The 17,680-nt window shown below is 44.5% G+C and overlaps 2 pseudogenes; both read left to right on the top strand.

Annotated features, from left to right (window-relative positions):
• Positions 1-6,882: 6,882 nt before the first annotated feature.
• Positions 6,883-8,769, top strand: LOC125416414 (ETS-related transcription factor Elf-2 pseudogene; annotated as a pseudogene).
• A 2,146-nt stretch (positions 8,770-10,915) lies between these two features.
• Positions 10,916-12,002, top strand: LOC125416415 (circadian-associated transcriptional repressor pseudogene; annotated as a pseudogene).
• Positions 12,003-17,680: the final 5,678 nt, after the last annotated feature.

Genomic DNA, 17,680 nt, shown 5'->3' with positions numbered 1-17,680 from the left:
TCACATGAGAAGACATAGTAGCTAGTGTGCACAAAATTAGTAAATCATCAAATATTGGTACAAACAAACAAATTCTTCCTGCATGTCAGATGTGGGCAAAGGCATAGTAAGCAAGATCAGGAACAGATCTTTGCCTCCTCTTTTTTATATTCTTTTTTAATTTTGAGAGATGGGGTCTCTTGTAATCCAAACAGACTTAAAAATGGCTCAAACTTGCGTCCACAGTGCTTACAGCATGCTCCAGCACACACTTAACAACGGAGTTTCATTGCGTCAGCTCCAGGAAAAGTCTAGTTTCAGGCTTCCCCAGCATTGAACTCCCCTCACTGGCTTTCTTGAGACCAAAAAAAAAAAAATTCGTCTTCCCTATTTTTGGAGAACTGATCTGAGCCCAAACCTTAGCATGTCCATCTGCAGTCTTTTAAACATGACGGTAAGCAGCAGTGTTGACTGTGTGCGTCTGCGAGCAGGTGCAGGAGCACAGCAGCGCTAGGCTCCGCTCCGGAAGAGGCTGCCTCCTCCACCAAGCCATCGCGCAGTCCCCTTATCTGTCTTCAAATGTAAGGTTTTTCAGAGCCAGTGCACGACAATAAAGAAACAAGATGCTGAATCTTGGTTGCTTTTGGTCCTGGGTTTGATTTTGTGTGTGTGTGTGTGTGTGTGTGTGTGTGTGTGTGTGTGTGTGTTTTGCTTTGTTTTGTTTTGATTTGGCAAAGATTTCTCTTTTTCTGTTTCCAGTCTTTTAAAGTAAGCACAGATTTGCTTACAATAAAGTCGATTTCAAGAACACATAAAAATTAAACCCAAACAATGAGATTAAATCTAACAATCGAGAATGATGAAGAACACAAGACAGAAGAAAACTGAGGAACTGGCTAATGACCTGACAGCAAGATCGGAGCCGGGGAGTCCTCATTCTGCACATCACACAGTGAGGTTTGTCCTTGTAGCTTGGTACTCATTACTTAATAACAATTGGCATAGAGTTAAGTGCTCTTTACACACGGACAGCATCCATTTAAATTAAATACATTTTATTTTCTACAAGGTAATGCAATTATAAGGCCTCAATATTCCCTTTACAATATTCCCTTTAGGCAAATCCCTGAAAGTAGTGATTTAATAGCAGTGTTACTTATTCTTTTCAAATATAAATTATTTTAACCTAATTAAGGTTGTAAATAATTTTTAAATACTGCAAATATCATTACTAGTATATTAAAATTATTTATAATGTTTATATCTAATATCCACAGAAAATTTACTGCCAAATGCTTAGCTGTCGTCCGTCTCGGGCTCACTGATTGATCCCATAGATATAATTATAGGTCATAATTTTAGTGTCTGTTCTCTCTTCTTACTAAATTAGGAACACTGTATCTATGAACAGGTAAACACAAGTGGTACAGGCACCCAGGGATCACGATAGCTCTTCAGTTAGCCATAAATCCTTGTGAAAAGTTTCTGCTCCCCAATAAACCTCTCCGTTGACGCAGTATTCCGAATCAGATCAAATCAAACCTAATTTTAAAAAGTCCCCAGGTTTAATGGATACCAGCACTCCCATGTTTGTTCTCTGGGGTACAATTTAAATACCCTGTGGGAGTGGTCTTGAGCATCTCTGAGGAGGGGTCATCCTTTGGTGAGCTTTCTCAGAAGTGGAGTCTGGACTGAGGGCAACTCCCAGGGGAGAGGGCTTGGGATGGAATGTCCACCCAAACATTCCAGACTCTTTGGGTATAAGGATGCCAGGGGCTGGGGTGACACTTCCAACCAAACACCTTGTTATGTGAGAGCAAGTTTGATCCAATTCTTCATCAAAGGTACTGTGCTGATGGAGGCTATCATATGCCTTCCAATATAAATTCCCGATCCAACAACCAAAGGAAAGGAAATCCACAGAGACGAAGAAAAAAACCTGGAGAAAATGTCCCCTTTCTGCCTAAGGCTTGTTCCTCATGCTGAAAGGAGCACTGTGCACTGGGTGTTTAAAACTGAACTCCTGGGGCCCATGAGATGGGCAAAATCGCCTGCTGCAAAAAAGCCCAGCAATCTGAGCTTGATCCAGTGCCCACCATGGAAGTAGAACACGCACAATAATAAATTATATAAGTTAATAAAATATTTTTTAAAAAAGGAACTCTAGTGAGTAATTTGTATGGCCTGCTTAAAATAATTATAAAATCTTCACGAGACTTTCCTTTGAGACGTTTTCTCCGTCTTGCCTTCTCAGACTGACAGCTTTGCTTTCTTTCCTGTTGCGCACTACTTCTTCAGAAACACTGTTACTCTTGCATCTGAGAGAGTCAGGCAGGCTGGCCCTCTACCCGCGCTCGGAGTTACTCCATCCAAGCTCATGCTGGGAGCCCAGCAGTATTTTTTTTTTTCCTTCACCACCATTATACACAGAACCTGAGGCTAGCGTGAGACTGCAGTTTCCACGCTAACAAACTGCATCTCACACAGAAGCTAGCGGAATCTCTGAGGCCATCGGCTACAGGAGCTAGGGTCAGAGCTTCCTGAAGGCTTGCGTTCACTGGGGCTGCACCTCAGTGGCATCCAGTCTCTCTCCTTTAAGGTCTTTCTTAGAGAATACTGGAGGGCATTCTCTTTTCCCCAGGTTGGCAAGTTTTGTTAGATGCTGCAGTAGAGTTTCGATCAATTCACGAGCTATCTTTTCTTTGTCATTTTATAATTCCTTTCTTTTATAATCACCAAGAACACCTTTGAGAGGCAGAGGCAGGTGGCCTGGCCTACAAGGCGAGTTCCAGGACAGTGAGAGATGCGTGTCTCAAACAAAACAAACAAAAATTCCAATTAGCATTTAAAACTCAACCTCAAAGAGATCTGTGCCTTCTGCCTGTGTCTCTAATAGGAATTACCCTTACTCAGCAACCAGCAGAGGAGAGGACAGTCTGCTTGATGGAAACCTTGTTAGCTATTCCTACCCCAGAATCTAAGCCCACAACCCTTCCATTCTTCACTCAGAGTGGCAGCATCAATGTTTGTGGCCAAACACTACTCAGAGTGTATGAAGCTTGCTGTCACGCTCTCTCCGCTACAACACTTTTCTTGCAGCAGGTGGCTGGGAAGAAGCTACTGGAAGCAGCTGACTGCCACCCAGGCACCACAAAAGAGAGCTAATTGTTCCATACAGACATAAGCTGTTATAAGGAAAACACTGAGGCTAATTTTATTTTCCACAAACTATATTCCTAAAAATTTTATCACTAGCATTCAAGTATCATGATATGCAAAGATCATTAGAAAATTCCATAATGTCAGTGTTTGGGCTCAGGTTTCACCCCAGCCCCTGGCATCCTTATACCCAAAGAGTCTGGAATGTTTGCGGGGGAAGTTCCATCCCAAGCCCCCTCCCCTGGGAGTTGCCTCAATCCTATTCCACCTCTGAGAAAACCCGCGAAACACTGCCCTCTCCTCAGAGATGCTCGACTGTGACAGCTCCCACCGGGTATTTAAATTGTTCCCCAGAGAACAAACAGCAGTTTTCCCATCTTCCTTCCCCATCTCCTCTCTGGGGGGCTGGAGAGTCACCTGGGAGGATTAGTTTTCATTAAACCTGGGCTTTTTCTAATTTAGTTAGATTTGGTCTGATTCGAATTATTGCCTTGGCAGAGAGGTTTATCAGGGTGCAGAAATTTTTCAGTCAAAACACCAGAAAAGCTGTACTGCTGATTTTCTGTAGGTCAGTGTGGAGGGGATCGTGCTCCTGCTGGGAGAATGCTGCACCCCGCTCCTCATTCAGATCGACCTCAGTTCCTAGTTTCTATTCTCTTTATTTTTTAACTAGTGTGCCATGACATGCACAGTATAAAAGATCCACTGGGTATTCATGCCACAGCACGTGTGCAACTACCAACAGGTGCCACAGCAGCATGAGTGTGACAGTGTGTGTCACGGTGTGTGTGGTTAGCAGCATGTACTTGTTACAACATGCATGTGTCCCAGCATGTGCGCGCCACAAGGGGAGCGTGTAGATCAAAGGACAACTTGAGGATTTGGCTTTCTCCTTCCACAGAGTTCTGAGAATCTAACTCCACTGAGCCCTAGTTTCTATATTCACAACGAAGCTGGGGGCAGCAGGCTGAGGAACGGCTTCTCCCAGGCTTAACTAGCTCCACAAATTTAACTCCAGCATGCCTGCCTTGTTATGAAAAATAACCATTCTTTATTCACAGCTCCCCCCTTTTTAATTTAATACCTCCTCTACCCTAAGGACTGTGACGGTCTAGCTATCACAGCTGAGGCTCCACCAGGTAGCCCGGAGACGATCCTTTGTATTTGCATGGCTGTTTGCCTGGCATGTGGTGGCACTACTCCCTTTGCTAGCTTATCTTGCATAGACACATCCATCCACGACCCTGAGAGACTCTGTACCTCTGAAACTAGGAAAATGATACTGAAGAGGTGAGGCCTAGTTTTGGACCAATATGAGCACTTGTCTCTAACACACCACCTGAGAAGGCAAAAGCCCATGGGGACAGTCTCACTTGGTAGGGACCAGTGGACTGAGGATCAGCGCACAATACTGCTGGGACCATGTGACCTGCACACTCCCTTTTCTCTCATAATATTGATTTTTGTCAATTATACATGGGAGAGATGTGTTCATTTTGGAAACCCCATAATATCTTCCCCTAAAATTCTTTGGGAACTGATGCTTCTCAGGTTTCCTGTCTGGGGTGCCAGCTGTCAGTTCAGACCCCCCAGAAACTGTCCTGATTCAGTGCTGACTGAATTAAAGGCAGATCACTCCCATTTCTGTAAATACAATTGAACGGGGCTGACAATCACCTTTTAAGTTTTGTAAAGACTGGCTAGCTAAATGATAAGTGTTGTTTTTGCTTTAAAGATGTTTTGATGTGAAAGTTGGGGGAAAAAACATTTCTACATATTTGTTTTTACCAGAGGTTAACGTTGGAGGATGGGTCTTTAGTATGGAAAAATATGCTTGTTTTCAATGTTTGAATAAAGGTTCTTACTCATAAGTGGCTTTTAGACATAAGCAAAGAAAAACCAGCCTACAGTTCACAATCCCAGAAAACCTAGACAGCAATAAGGACACTAAGAGAGGCATACATGAATCTAATCTACATGGGAAGTATAAAAAGACAAGATCTCCTGAATACATTGGGAGCCTAGGGATCATGGGAGAGTTGAAAGGGAAGGGAGGGGAAGGGAGGAGAATTGAGAAAAATATATAGCTCGATAAAAACAATTTAAGAAAAAGGGGGGAACAAAAACAAAACAAGAACCAAATAACAACAACAAAAAAAAATACAAACAAAGAAGAGGAGGAGAAGGAACAGCGGCAGCGGGGAGGAAAGCACCGTGTTCCAGAAACTGAGAACTGGGACCAGGCTTTCCTCCGCTCTGCTCTGTCTTTAAAGGCTACTGAAGTGACTCCATTCAGGTTTTGTCTGAGGAGACCCATTGATCCAGCATGTAATGTTAGAATCTCATTTCTTCATAAAATCTGTGTTTGCTGTTCTAACATGACTGCCTGGACTGTATAAAGAATTTTACCTGGGGACCATACCAAAAAAAAATTTTTTTTTAATAAATAAAGACGGTTGGAGCTAATCAGATCCAGCCGCTTGTGTGAAATCCATCTGGTGTTCAGGACAAATCATCTCTTTACACTAAAGCCCCTTCCCGTCTCAGAACCTGAACCCAAACTGCTCCCACAGGACAAAGGAGGCTTTAAAAAATCTGCCCAAAGGGCGGTGGTGGCTCAAGCCTTTAATCCCAGCACTTGGGAGGCAGAGGCAGTTGGATCTCTGTGAATTAGAGGCCAGCCAATCTACAAGAGCTAGTTCCAGGACAATATTCAAAGCTTCAGAGAAACCCTGTCTCAAAAAGCCAAAAAGAAAAGAAAGAAAGAAAAATCTTGTAGGCAATGATTTTCTTCACTATTTAGTTATTTCGTGACGATTTCCACTATGCATGCGCAGAAGCACACGCGCTCTAATTGCACATTTTTTAATAGTAGTACTCTTTTATATATGTATTTATTTGTTTAAAGAGTAGTACTCTTTTATTTGTTTAACGTGGGGGGGGGGTGATGATGGCACACGCCTTTAATCCCAGCACTCGGGAGGCAGAGGCTGGCAGATCTCTGTGAGTTCAAGGCCAGCCTGGTCTACAAGAGCTAGTTCCAGGACAGGCCCCAAAGCTACAAAGAAACCCTGTCTCAAAAAATAAACAAACAAACAAAAAAGTGAGAAAAAACAAAAACAATGTGCAAGCACCAATGTCGAGGTCAGAGAAGATTTGTAGAATTCGATTCTCTCCTTCCACCTTGCGGATCAGGGAGTGGAACTTGGAGATCCTTACGCTTGCCAGAAAGTACCTTTACCTCGATACTATATCATATCTACAGCTGTACTGAACACTTTCTGAAATAAAAGTATGGAAACCGGTGTTGCTTCCATCACCTCAGCGGTTGGGGATCCTTGGTGCGGTGTGCCGGGTGGGCGCAGCGCTGAGCATTGCAGCGCGGTTTGTCTCGTCCAGAGGTGGAGAGCACCTCGCTTGAGGTGGCCTGCCCAGGGAGGCCCCTTGGCTGCCCGCCCTTGGCCCGCAGCTCCCTGAGGGGAAGCGGAAGGAGACGTGGGGGGAGAGAAGTAGTTCTGGGGAAGATTTAGCTCTTGACAAGTTGTGAAAGCAATGAAGACTGCTGAGACTGCTTAACATTCAAATTACCCTCTGGTTTATCATCTTTAGAAGACTGGACTTCTGGATGTCTAATCTACTCCATCTCTATCGAATTAAACCATGAAAATGAACCCTATAATCCTGGCGTCATCTATGAGCTCTAATTACGTTGCACTGATTTGAAACTTCCTCAGGGATTAAACGATGACATCGGCACTGGCTGACAGTGGAGGTTCTGCTCTGGAACTTTCTAGCAATAGAGTAGAAAATCAAGAGAGAGGTGAACTATCCAGGTGTAATTGTGGAGTCAGTCCCCAGTGCGATTAGAGCACGGGTAGGCTGCCCGGGTTCTGGTGCATGACGGTGAGACTTACACGATGCAGGATGCCTCAGAAGAACAAGAGTTGAGAAGACGGTTGGGAAACAGTGGGAGCTTCAGTTCATAGCAGTAATGCACTGTATGGATAAAACAAGTGAAGCTGCTGAAGCCCTGCTTCATATGGAATCTCCTACCTGCTTGAGGGATTCAAAGGTCCTGAGGAAGTGTTTGTCCCTCCAGAGTTTATCCAGACGGCATTACAGACACTTCGTGAAGGTGTCGTTGGAACAGTCTGAACCAATGGATGACTCACCTATTCCCACTTCACCAGATAGCCGAACCAATGGAAAAGATAAAAGTTGGACGCAAACCCAAAAATCCTACAGTCACCAGTTTCCAATGGGTCTCCTGAGCTAGGAATCAAGAAGAAAGTCAGAGAAGGAAAGGAAACGCAACCTCTCTGTGGGAGTTGCCCCAGGTATATTAAATGGACTCAGAGAGAAAAGGGCATAGTAAACCTTGTGCACTCAAAGGCTGTCTGGAAGCTCTGGGGAAAGCATAGGAACAAGCCAGACGCGAACTATGAAACTATGAGGCGAGCTCTGAGATGCTATCACCCAAGAGGGATTCCTGCAAAGTTCAAGGACTGGCCCAAAAACAGAGCGGTCACTGAAAAGGGAAGCCAGCATGGAAGACCTGGCAGCAGCCGCTGACTGGAAGTCCCTAGAGCGCTTGTCGCTGTCTGCAGAAAGTCTTCTGAAAGCAGCCACTTCTGTTTGTGCTGGGAAAAACTCATCCATAAACTGCTCCAGAGCAGAGAAGGGTGTGCTTAGAGTTGTGAATCTCACTTCTCCTGCGCTCCTGCGCTCGCGCTCTCTCTCTCTCTCTCTCTCTCTCTCTCTCTCTTTCTCTCCCTCTCCCTCCCTTCCTCCCTCCCTCCTTCTCTCCCTTCTTCCCTCCCTCCCTCCCTCTCTCCCTCCTCTTTCACTTCTGGAGAGGTTGCTTCTGCCTCTCTCTCTCTCTCTTCCCCTTCCGTTCCATCTACATAGCCCACTAAATAAACTCTATACCCCCAAAAAAGAATAAAAGTATCAGTGTTCAGATTACAACTATAATAATTTATATATTCAACATTAGAAGTATATTCTATTTGTTATAGTCTTGTTTTAAGTAGGTTTTCTGAAATATAGACGTGAAATTTGAAAAACAAAAAGTATGGAAGACTTAGACACAGCTCACTAGTAGGTGGCTGCCTAACACCCAGACAGGTTCAGGTTGTTTGGCCCAGCACCACAAAGAAAAAGAAAAAGTATAGGGTGTATTTAGTTAGAACAATTAGAGTACCACACAGTGTATTTGCATCCAGATAGAGTCAAAAAGTCATCAGTGGTAAGCTGTCTGTCTGCTCTAGCCCCATAGATGACGGTCACCAACCACTACCTGAGGGGACTCGGATGGCACCTGTGTGCCCTACTCTCCCGGCACTGGGTATCAACGGGGAGCCCAGAGCTCCAAGCGCTGCAGTGTAGAGTGCTTTGGAGAGTGAAGCCGGATGCCCCTATGCACTGGACAGTCCTGACACACGTGTCCTGAATTACCAACAGGAGTGGCACCCGCAAGTGCCACTGAAATTTACAGATAAGACTGGGAAGTGTAACAGCCTGAGCCTGCAAGACTGCCCAGGAGACCGGGCTAAATCTCACTGCAAAGGGTTCCGAAGAAGAACACTGGAGCCAGGAGGCTACCCTGGAGAAGACCGAGAATGTCGCTAGGATGCTCCCCTCCCCAAAGGGCCTACCTGAAAAAGCCGCTTGTCACCAGGGATGTTTCCTATTCGTTCGAGCCAACACACCTGATGATAACCCCTGATGCCTCCTTGAGCAACATTTTCTAAAATGGGCTGGAAACGATAAACATGTAACTCTTGCAAGAATAGAAGGTCCGTGCTCAGGAAGATCAATGACACTGCTGGTAACTCTACCTTGGTAGGGAGCAGTTGACCTTAAGGGTAAGGATTGTTCTCCTCAGCCCCCTCTCCGAAGTAAAAGTCACTTAATATAGAAACATAACACATATAACTGTATACGTGTATATATATTTAAACTATAAACAGCATGTTCTTATTTGGTTCCTATATAATACCTAAAACCACCAAAGATCATTTGATTTAACAAGAACTAAACGAAAACAAGCATTTTTCTCAATATCCTTAGAAATAAAATGAACACAATACAAGAGTCACAATTGTATTACTCTGTCTAATAACGCCAATGTTCTAACTTAATTTGTCAGTGTTTTTTGGCACTGACTAATAAAATGCATTGTTTACAGAGCGTTTCACTCAGAATCAGATTTCCACACACACCAGGGAGATCCCTTAGCTTTGTTTCTTTGTAGCCCTAAGTTGCAAGTGTTTTTGAGTCCTGAGAAACTGCTCACTCGTCTTTCACTAGCTGTGCCGCAGCTGACTGTCTCTCTGAATTTTCCTAAAAGGCTTTAGTGTTTTGTCTGTAGCAGCCTTTACTCACTCAGTGGCCTGAAAGACAGTTTCCTTCCCTGTAAAATTTTGTATGGCTTCCAAATGATTCACGGCGACTATAGAAGAGCATATGCAGTTTTGATGTACCCGTTCAAGGACAGCATTAATACTTCCCATTTGCAGCGTGTTCCGATAACAAAAAGGGCTTTTAAACCGCGTTGCCCTTGAACTTCTGTATTCTGTCTCTCGATCCGGAGCCCCAGTTCGGCACACATATCAAATACAAATTCTGTGTAGTTCAGCTGTCTTGCCTAGCTCGGAGAGAGCTTGGTCCCAATTTCCAGCACAAAAAACAAACAAATAAAACAAAACCCCAAATACTGGACTCAGGAGATAAGGAACTTCCTTGCTGAGTTCAGTTACTGAAATCACAAGCAGGGGAAGAAAACCAAGTCCCACAGTTGTCTTATGACTTCCACACAAACACTGTACCACACGCACACACATACACACGAACACACGGAGAAAAACAATCAAACAAATGTTAATTACAGCAACTTGACAAAATCTCCCACACCAAACTAAGCATTTGTAAACCTGATTTTCAAGTGTTTCAAGCAGGTGTGTATATGACGAATAAACAGAATCACTGTGAAAAACATAACCAAGAAATTACACAATTGCTTGCTAGGTATATCCGATCAGATCCAAGTATTTGAAGTTACAGATACAGTGTCAGCACGGACGCTATCAGACCGGCATTAAGTCACTGGATTTCTAACAGGTCTAGGCTTCTTAGAATAATCGCGCAGCCCTCCAGTTCTGCCTTTGTTCTAACACACTCGTAGAAATAAACTGGTTGTGAATGCTCTGAGAAAACCCATAAAGGACATTTGTTTTATATACCCCTCCAAAATCTGTGCACCCAAAACCGCGTCCAAGCTTCCAAATCTACAAACTGTACTAATTTATTTTACATGGAGATCGTGTGCGCCTTTCCTTGCTAGAAAACACTTAAACAGATAGGGACCTTAGGTGGGTTTTGGTGCACAGATGAGCCATATGGGTGGCTTTTCAGGTCTGTAGTGTCACTATGAGGTCTGGAAGGAAACAGCTTTGAACAGCAGACGGAGGGGAAGGTGTAATGTCGGGCATTCACTCTGAACCCAAGGTGAGAAATGCTATGTGGGGTCAGGAGCTCTGCCTGGGCCGACGGGCTGGATTTTGAATGGGGGTGGAAAAGCATGTTTTTTCTTATTCCTGCTGAGAACAGGGCAGGTGGGGAGAATGTTACCCTGTTGGGAACGCCCCAGTCTCCGGGTACCTTTTCCAATCCTTTGACTCTTATTGCAGACTCCCTCTTGGCTTTCAGTTGGGGGTTCTGATCTTTGCGACTACGTGAGCCCCTTCTCTGTTGTGATCCCACTCCAGCCTCTGCTCCTGGACCCATGGATTCTCCATCTAGCATTCTCCTTACTCCTCCTCCTCTTTTCCACGTGCACTGTGAACAGGGACTTTAGCTTCCCCTCTGATAATGAGAGGGAAGGCAAGAGCGCCCAGGAGCTCGATCTGGCCAGACTCTGTCGGGCAAAGGGGAGGGGCTCAGCCCAGCCCAGGTTCTGTGGGCTGCAGACAGCGACCCAGGGTTTCTGGTAACCAACAAACATATAGCATCTCATCTGGTACGGTGAGGATTTAAGATCAAAAGATCAAGAGACAGTGAACTGGAGACTTGTCTACACACCCAGGGATGTATCACAGAGGGAGACCTGCTTCTTGCTCAAAAGTGTAAAGAACTCCAAGGGTCCATATGGCCCCTCACAGATCTACTGAATGGACTAAAAATGGGCCACTTCGACAGAGGATTGAGCAACTTCTAGCAGAGTGCGGCCATGGACCAGATCCAGCATAGAGTGGGTGTTTGATGAAAGTTTCAGATGGGAGAACGTTGTCTAGGAATTTTGCTGCAAGTGGAAGGGATGTTAAAGACCTGGTTTCCTCATACAGCTGCCCAGATGTCATCCTTAGGAGGTACCAAGCATCCAACAAACAAGCACTTTCCCAGTTATCACAGAGACTCAGGTGCTTCCTTCTCCTGCACCTCATGGAGAAGATAGGCCACACACAGCTAGGACATTCAGTGTCGAAACCAAAGCAGCCTTGGCATCTGAATCACCTGGATTCATAGCTCTCCAATTTGAAACCTCCCACCCCCAGTACCCAAGGCCACAGTTCCCAAGGCACTGCTGCCAGCATTGGTGTCACCCTTGTCCTCCAGAACAGAGGACAGCACTTCACTCACTCTGCCCTAGGCACTCTGATCCCGTCAGCTGTGCTGTCCCATTAGCCCCTGTGACCTGAAGAAACCACCTGGAGAGGGGCCTTGCTGCCACAGTTTGCCAGTACCGCTGCCATCAGACTGGAGCTGCAGCCTCTGTCCCTCTGCTCTACCTGCCATACGGAGGTGACTAAGGACCCCTAGAGCCACAGCTGACCAGCCATCCTGCCAGTGCCCCTGGTCCTTAGCCCCTGGCTCAGGCTTTACAACTGTCCTCTGATTTCCAATTTGTGTAAATACCATGTTTATGTGTATTTTAATTTACTTTTAATGTATTTGTGAGGAAAAATAAACCCTTTATGATTAAAGACTTTTTTTTTAACCTAACCACCCCAAAAAAGAAAAAAAAAACATTTGAACAATCATTATGAAAAGTCAACTGCAAATATGAAAGGTCAAATGTAAACTTGGGAAAACTGTTAAAAATTTGTTTGTTTTTATGTTTGTTTGAAATATGTTTCCTGGGTGGTTTTTTTTTTTTTTTTTTTTTTGGCTGTTGTTTTGGGTTCTTTGTTTTATTTTGGTTTTGGCTTTACCTGTTTACTTGGTTTTTAGAACTGATACATTGGGTGTGTTTGATTGTTTGGGATGGGTCTTACTAAAGCAAAGGATGAAGAAACCATGAACTTTTCCAGACTCTTATGAAGGAAACAGTTGAGACACCTAAGAGCAGATGAAGCCATCGCGGGTCAAGGGGCCCCAGTCCCTCGCTGGTAGCTGCTGCCTAGACACCTCCTTACCCTACTACTTTGGAGCTGCTGCGGGATTCACTGCTGTCCAGGCTCCTGAAATTCTCTTCGCAGTTATTCTCCCAGCGTTCCCTTAGCACGACCAAATCAGAGCAGAGCTTGGCTGTTTCCACTCCTGTCAATAAGTATTGAACAAAATCAGGGCTTACCACTTTATTTTTTGACATTTGTGTATGTGTTGGCGGGGCGGGGGTGCACTCACTCCCGTTATGGCGCACTACAGGGGGCAGAGAGTCTGTTCTCTCTCCCCCCACGGTGAATTCTGGGCATCAAACTCAGGTTGTCAGGCTTGGCCACAAGTGCCTTTATAGCTGAGTCACTCCACTGGCCAGGTTGCTACCGCTTTAAGCTGCTACAACAGATTTGAATCAGAAACACAGTCCTATGGAGAGCCGACCCGCATTATTCTGGGTGTCTCTTGAAAGACACCTCTAAACTAAATTTTTTTCTCGGGGCTCCATGGACTCAGTGGGGTTCCCCACTAAACCTAGATGGTTTTTCCTGATTCCCTAGAAGGACTTTCTGACCTCTCTGTGTTGCCCAGTTGCTCTCAGGGGAATGTCACTTCAATTCAGTCTTTCGGGTCAAATCTTTGATTCTGCGATTTTTACCACTACTATACTAACATTAGTTGTTAGTTGAATTACAAAACTTGAATTACTATAACCCTTCTGGGGCTCCTAAATTGTCCTCCAATAATCCACCTATGTAGAGACAGAGCAGCAAGCAAAACATCTTATACAGGACAAACTACTTGTCTTATCTGGTTAGGGGAAACGGAGAGAGTGACTAAATACTTCGGATATCATTTAAATTATTAATGCTTTAAAACTCTGACTTTAAAAAAACATTTTTCCTCCCTGTAAGCCCTGCTGCAACTCCATCAAATATCATAGGCACACACTGCTGCCATCCTACCATTTAAACCTTTGTATTGCTATTGCATTCACACACACAAGGATTGCTCCCAATCCCCCAAAGAGTAAATGAAAACTGACCAAATGATTTAATGGAATTGTTTGGTGGACAAACTGTCTGTAATTCTTTTACTCATAGCAAATGTATCCAGCTATTGAAGGGACCTTGAAATCTTCCATTTGGATCAAAAAAGTCAAATGCATTGCCATTTTTAAAGACCTTCGTGGATCAAGAATTCTTTTGGTGCTGGGCAGTGATGAAGCATGCATTTAATCCCAGTACTAGGGAGGCAGAGACAGGCAGATCTCTGCGAGTTCAATGCCAGCCTGGTCTACAAGAGCTGGTTTTAGGACAGGCTCCAAAGCAACACAGAGAATCCCTGTCTCAAAAAATAAAACAAACAAAACAAAACAAAAAAAAAAAAAGAATTCTCCCTGGCTCCTGTGGTAAAATGGAGAAATAGAAAACCCTGCGCAGCACCATCAGATCTAGTCCAACGAAACTGATTGTGTATTGTAGTCAAAATTATGGACAGAAAAGACAGTCCTGAGAAAATCATCTATTGCCAACAAAAACTGGAAAGATCCGATTTCTTGAACAGTCTCAGCTCTGGCTGCAACTACTCTAAATCTCAAACCAGGGCATAAGCCTTTGGGCCTGTATTTCTTCTCTCTGAACCACGGTAAATGGTCTCAAACCAGTAATCTGCAGGCAGCCAGGCACTCGGGTGCGCCTCAACATTAACCAACAAAATGTCAGTGGTGTAAATGCAATGTAAAGAACTACCCCATTCTCCGTGGGCAGTAGTTAAGGAAAAAATTAAATACAAAAGGTAGGTGTTAGGGCACTGCAATCAAAATAATTAGGAAAAACACAACAAGCTCCAAAATTGAGCACGTCACCAAATGATTGCCAGTACTGTGAAGAAAACTGGCACAGGATCCTGAGTCATTCGCTTTCAAAAACCCTGTGAATTCATTCTTATAATAACCTCCCACGCCTCAGCAAGTGAATGTTCAGCCTCCTCAGCCAAAAGGTGATAATCCTTGAAGGAAGCCAAGGGAAGCCTTCCTCCCCCCCCCCCCCCACTTCCCTTCCTGTATTTACCAGTGAGAAAGGGTTTTAATCACCTGCTTCAAAATTCCCCACTTTCTAAACCTCCAGGCATTCCAGGGGCCACGAAAAGTTCCACATAACTTCCCTTTTAGTTCAACCGTTATAGAAAATGTTAAAAGGGACTTTCTCACGAATCATCCAACCGAAATTCATTTTCCCCTAATGGGCTATGCCTTGATTCACCTCCAGCAGACGGTTTTACCTGGATTCCCTGAGTTCCTCTTTGCCCTCACCCTCTTCTTTTGCGAGGAAGTGATGTCCGCACGCCTTTAATCCCAGCACTCCCGAAGCTGAGGCCGGTGGGCTACAGAGTGAGGTTCAGAGCTGCACAGGGTAAACCGTTATCATTTATAAAACGGTGTGTGAGCCGAGGTTGGTGCCACGAGGGGCAGGGCGGGCCACCCAAAGCCTTGGCGGGTGGGAGGCCGAGGCGGGTGAGAGACAGACAGATACCACGAAGAGAAAGCAGGGGTAGAGTTTTTTTTTTAGTGGGTTATGAAGGGGAAAGAAAAAGGGGAAGGAGAGAAGGGAGGAGAAGGGAGAGAGGCAGAAGTTTCCTCACAAGAAGAGGGGCAGACAAGAAAGGGCTGGAGAGGAGGCGGGAGGTCCAGGAGTCCAGGGACCTGCTTGACTCTGCAGAAGGTGGGGGAAGTTGGGAGTGGGCGGAGCTTGTCTCTTAAAGGGACAGGGTACACAGGTGACAGACCAGGCCAGCAGATTACAACGGAAATACTGTCTCATAATACAAAACAAATAAAAAAGATTTCAGTCAATTGGAGAGACGGTATAAGTACTGGCTGCCATCCCGAGAACCCATATAAGGGAAGGAGAAGATGGAGTGCCCCCACACACAACTTCTATGAGGGCACTGTGGTACCTACACACTCCCGCATTACTGTGTGCAGGCACCTGTGTGTTTTTGAGCGAATCCGTATGCACACGCAATAAACAAACAAATGTGGTTAAAAATATTTTTGTATCGACAAGAGCCAAGTATACCATATGGGAACATACCCAGAGAAACCAAATCGTAGAATAAAAGCTCACACAAGCACACACACACACACATTTATCAACTTATTATCCGTGATAGCCAAGTTATGGAGTAGGTAAAGAAAGTAGAATATGAAAACATGACAGAGCATTCATTAAGCTCTCACAGAGATACAGATCATGCCACCTACAGGAAAATGTTTGGAATCAGAGACCGTAAGGATAAGAAAAATGCATCAGATTCAGAAGGAAGAAGATTATTTTTACTCACATACAGAGATCATATTTCTTTTTAAAAGGCAGGACAGAAGGAGTGGTATCTGAGAAAGAGAGAAGGGACTGGAAGAAGAAACAGGAGGTGTGAATCTGACCAAAGAATCGTTATATGTTTGTATAGAAATGTCTAAACAAAATCCATAATTTTGTACAACAAATACAAAAAGAAAAGGCAAAAAAAATGTCAGTGTAGCTCCATAGTAAGACAACTGCGGAGCACACATAACTCTGGTCTCAAACTCCAGCAGCAGCAAAAAAACCATGAACGTAGAATCGTCTCAGTGCTCCAAAATGCTACAAGCACCTAGCATGCAAGATCCTGAACACCAGCTGCCCAGGAGCAAACTGAGTTTAGGTGACAGAGCAGTGAAGACAGCCGACTCTACCTGACGAAAGTCTAAATAAACCTGAAAAGTAGTCGACAGAGGACAAATCCGGGCAAAAAGCACATATTTTCAATCCAACAGCAAAGCCAAATTTCCAACTCAAAGGAAAGAACCGACCTCTGCTCTGCAGGTTGTCCTTGGACTCTGAATGCGCATACACAATAAATACAGTAACTGAAGAGAACAAATCTTATAAACAAAAAAAATTCAAGGAAAGAAATTATGAGGGGAAAAAAAGGACAATAACTAAGTTAAATCAACTAAGAACAAAATCTACCTTCAGAAGAGAGGAATAAAAACGATGTCAGCCAAGTAGTGATGGAGCAGGTTTTTAGCTCCAGGACTCTGGAGGCAGAGGCAGCCAGAGTGATACAGTGAGACAGTGAGACAAGGTCTAAAAAAAAAAAAAATGAAATGCCAATATCTGGGAAGCTGAAGAGACAACGGCCAATTACTACCATGCATCCTATCTTCCCCCGGGCTCCTTTACCTTCTGTGCAGTTCCGACAGTCTCTTTTTCAGTGTTGAGAACTGAACTCTTCTGCACATGCCAGCTAAGAGTTCACCTTAGCTATACCTGAGCTAAGCTATAGCTATACCTCCCTGGCCTCTGAATGAATATTTTTACCAACTGTTTAATAAACACTATAAGCCGGACAGTGGTAGCACACGCCTTTAATCTCAACATGTGGGAGGCAGAGGCGAGCTCTGAGAGTTCAAAGCCTACCTGATTTACAAGAGCTAGTTCCAGGACAGGCACCAAAGCTACAGAAAAACTTTGTCTTGAAAAATAAAATAAAAAATAAACGCTCTAAAACATTTCGTAGGTGGAGTTTTCCTTCACTCTATTTTTCAAGTCTGTGGCTTTTTTATTGACTTTTTCCCTTTAAAACAAAATCATTTGCTGTTTTGAACAATCAGAAAGTAGCAGTGTAAATGTTGTTAAAGCAGTGGCTTGTGTCTGCTTACCACTCTGGGCTGGGTGAGCGGAACTGGTGGTGGATTTGTTAACGCATAATACAAAGCTGCACTGGACGGTCACGGTCACTTACCCTGTCTCAGCATCCACTCTCAGTCTCAGATGGACCTTCACACAGTTGTCCCAGCCTCTCTAGGTGATAGATATAGTCCACTGCCTTATATGACCTCATCTTGGTGTCTACTCCCTAGGGAACAGCTGGATACAATTTACTTGATTTACCTAACTGACACCCAAGTCCCTTATAGAGAGTTCAGACACCCTACTCTGGCCAGCTCTGCCACAGAGCCTCACTGGAACACATGCTGCCCGCTCTAAGCCCCCAACTAGGATTCCCCCATGGGAATCCTGCTGGGGTATCAGCCTGTGCTCTTCCACTTAGAGGTTCCCCCATCATCCCTGACCCTGTCCTCCTCTCCTTCTGGCCCCCTCCCACTGTCTGCTCCTCT

The sequence above is a fragment of the Myodes glareolus genome, chromosome 1 (assembly GCF_982192425.1).
Source record: "Myodes glareolus chromosome 1, mMyoGla1.1, whole genome shotgun sequence".
Lineage (NCBI taxonomy): Eukaryota > Metazoa > Chordata > Mammalia > Rodentia > Cricetidae > Myodes > Myodes glareolus.
Note: the sequence above shows the minus strand (reverse complement) of the source record. Positions and strands in the feature narration are given on the sequence as shown.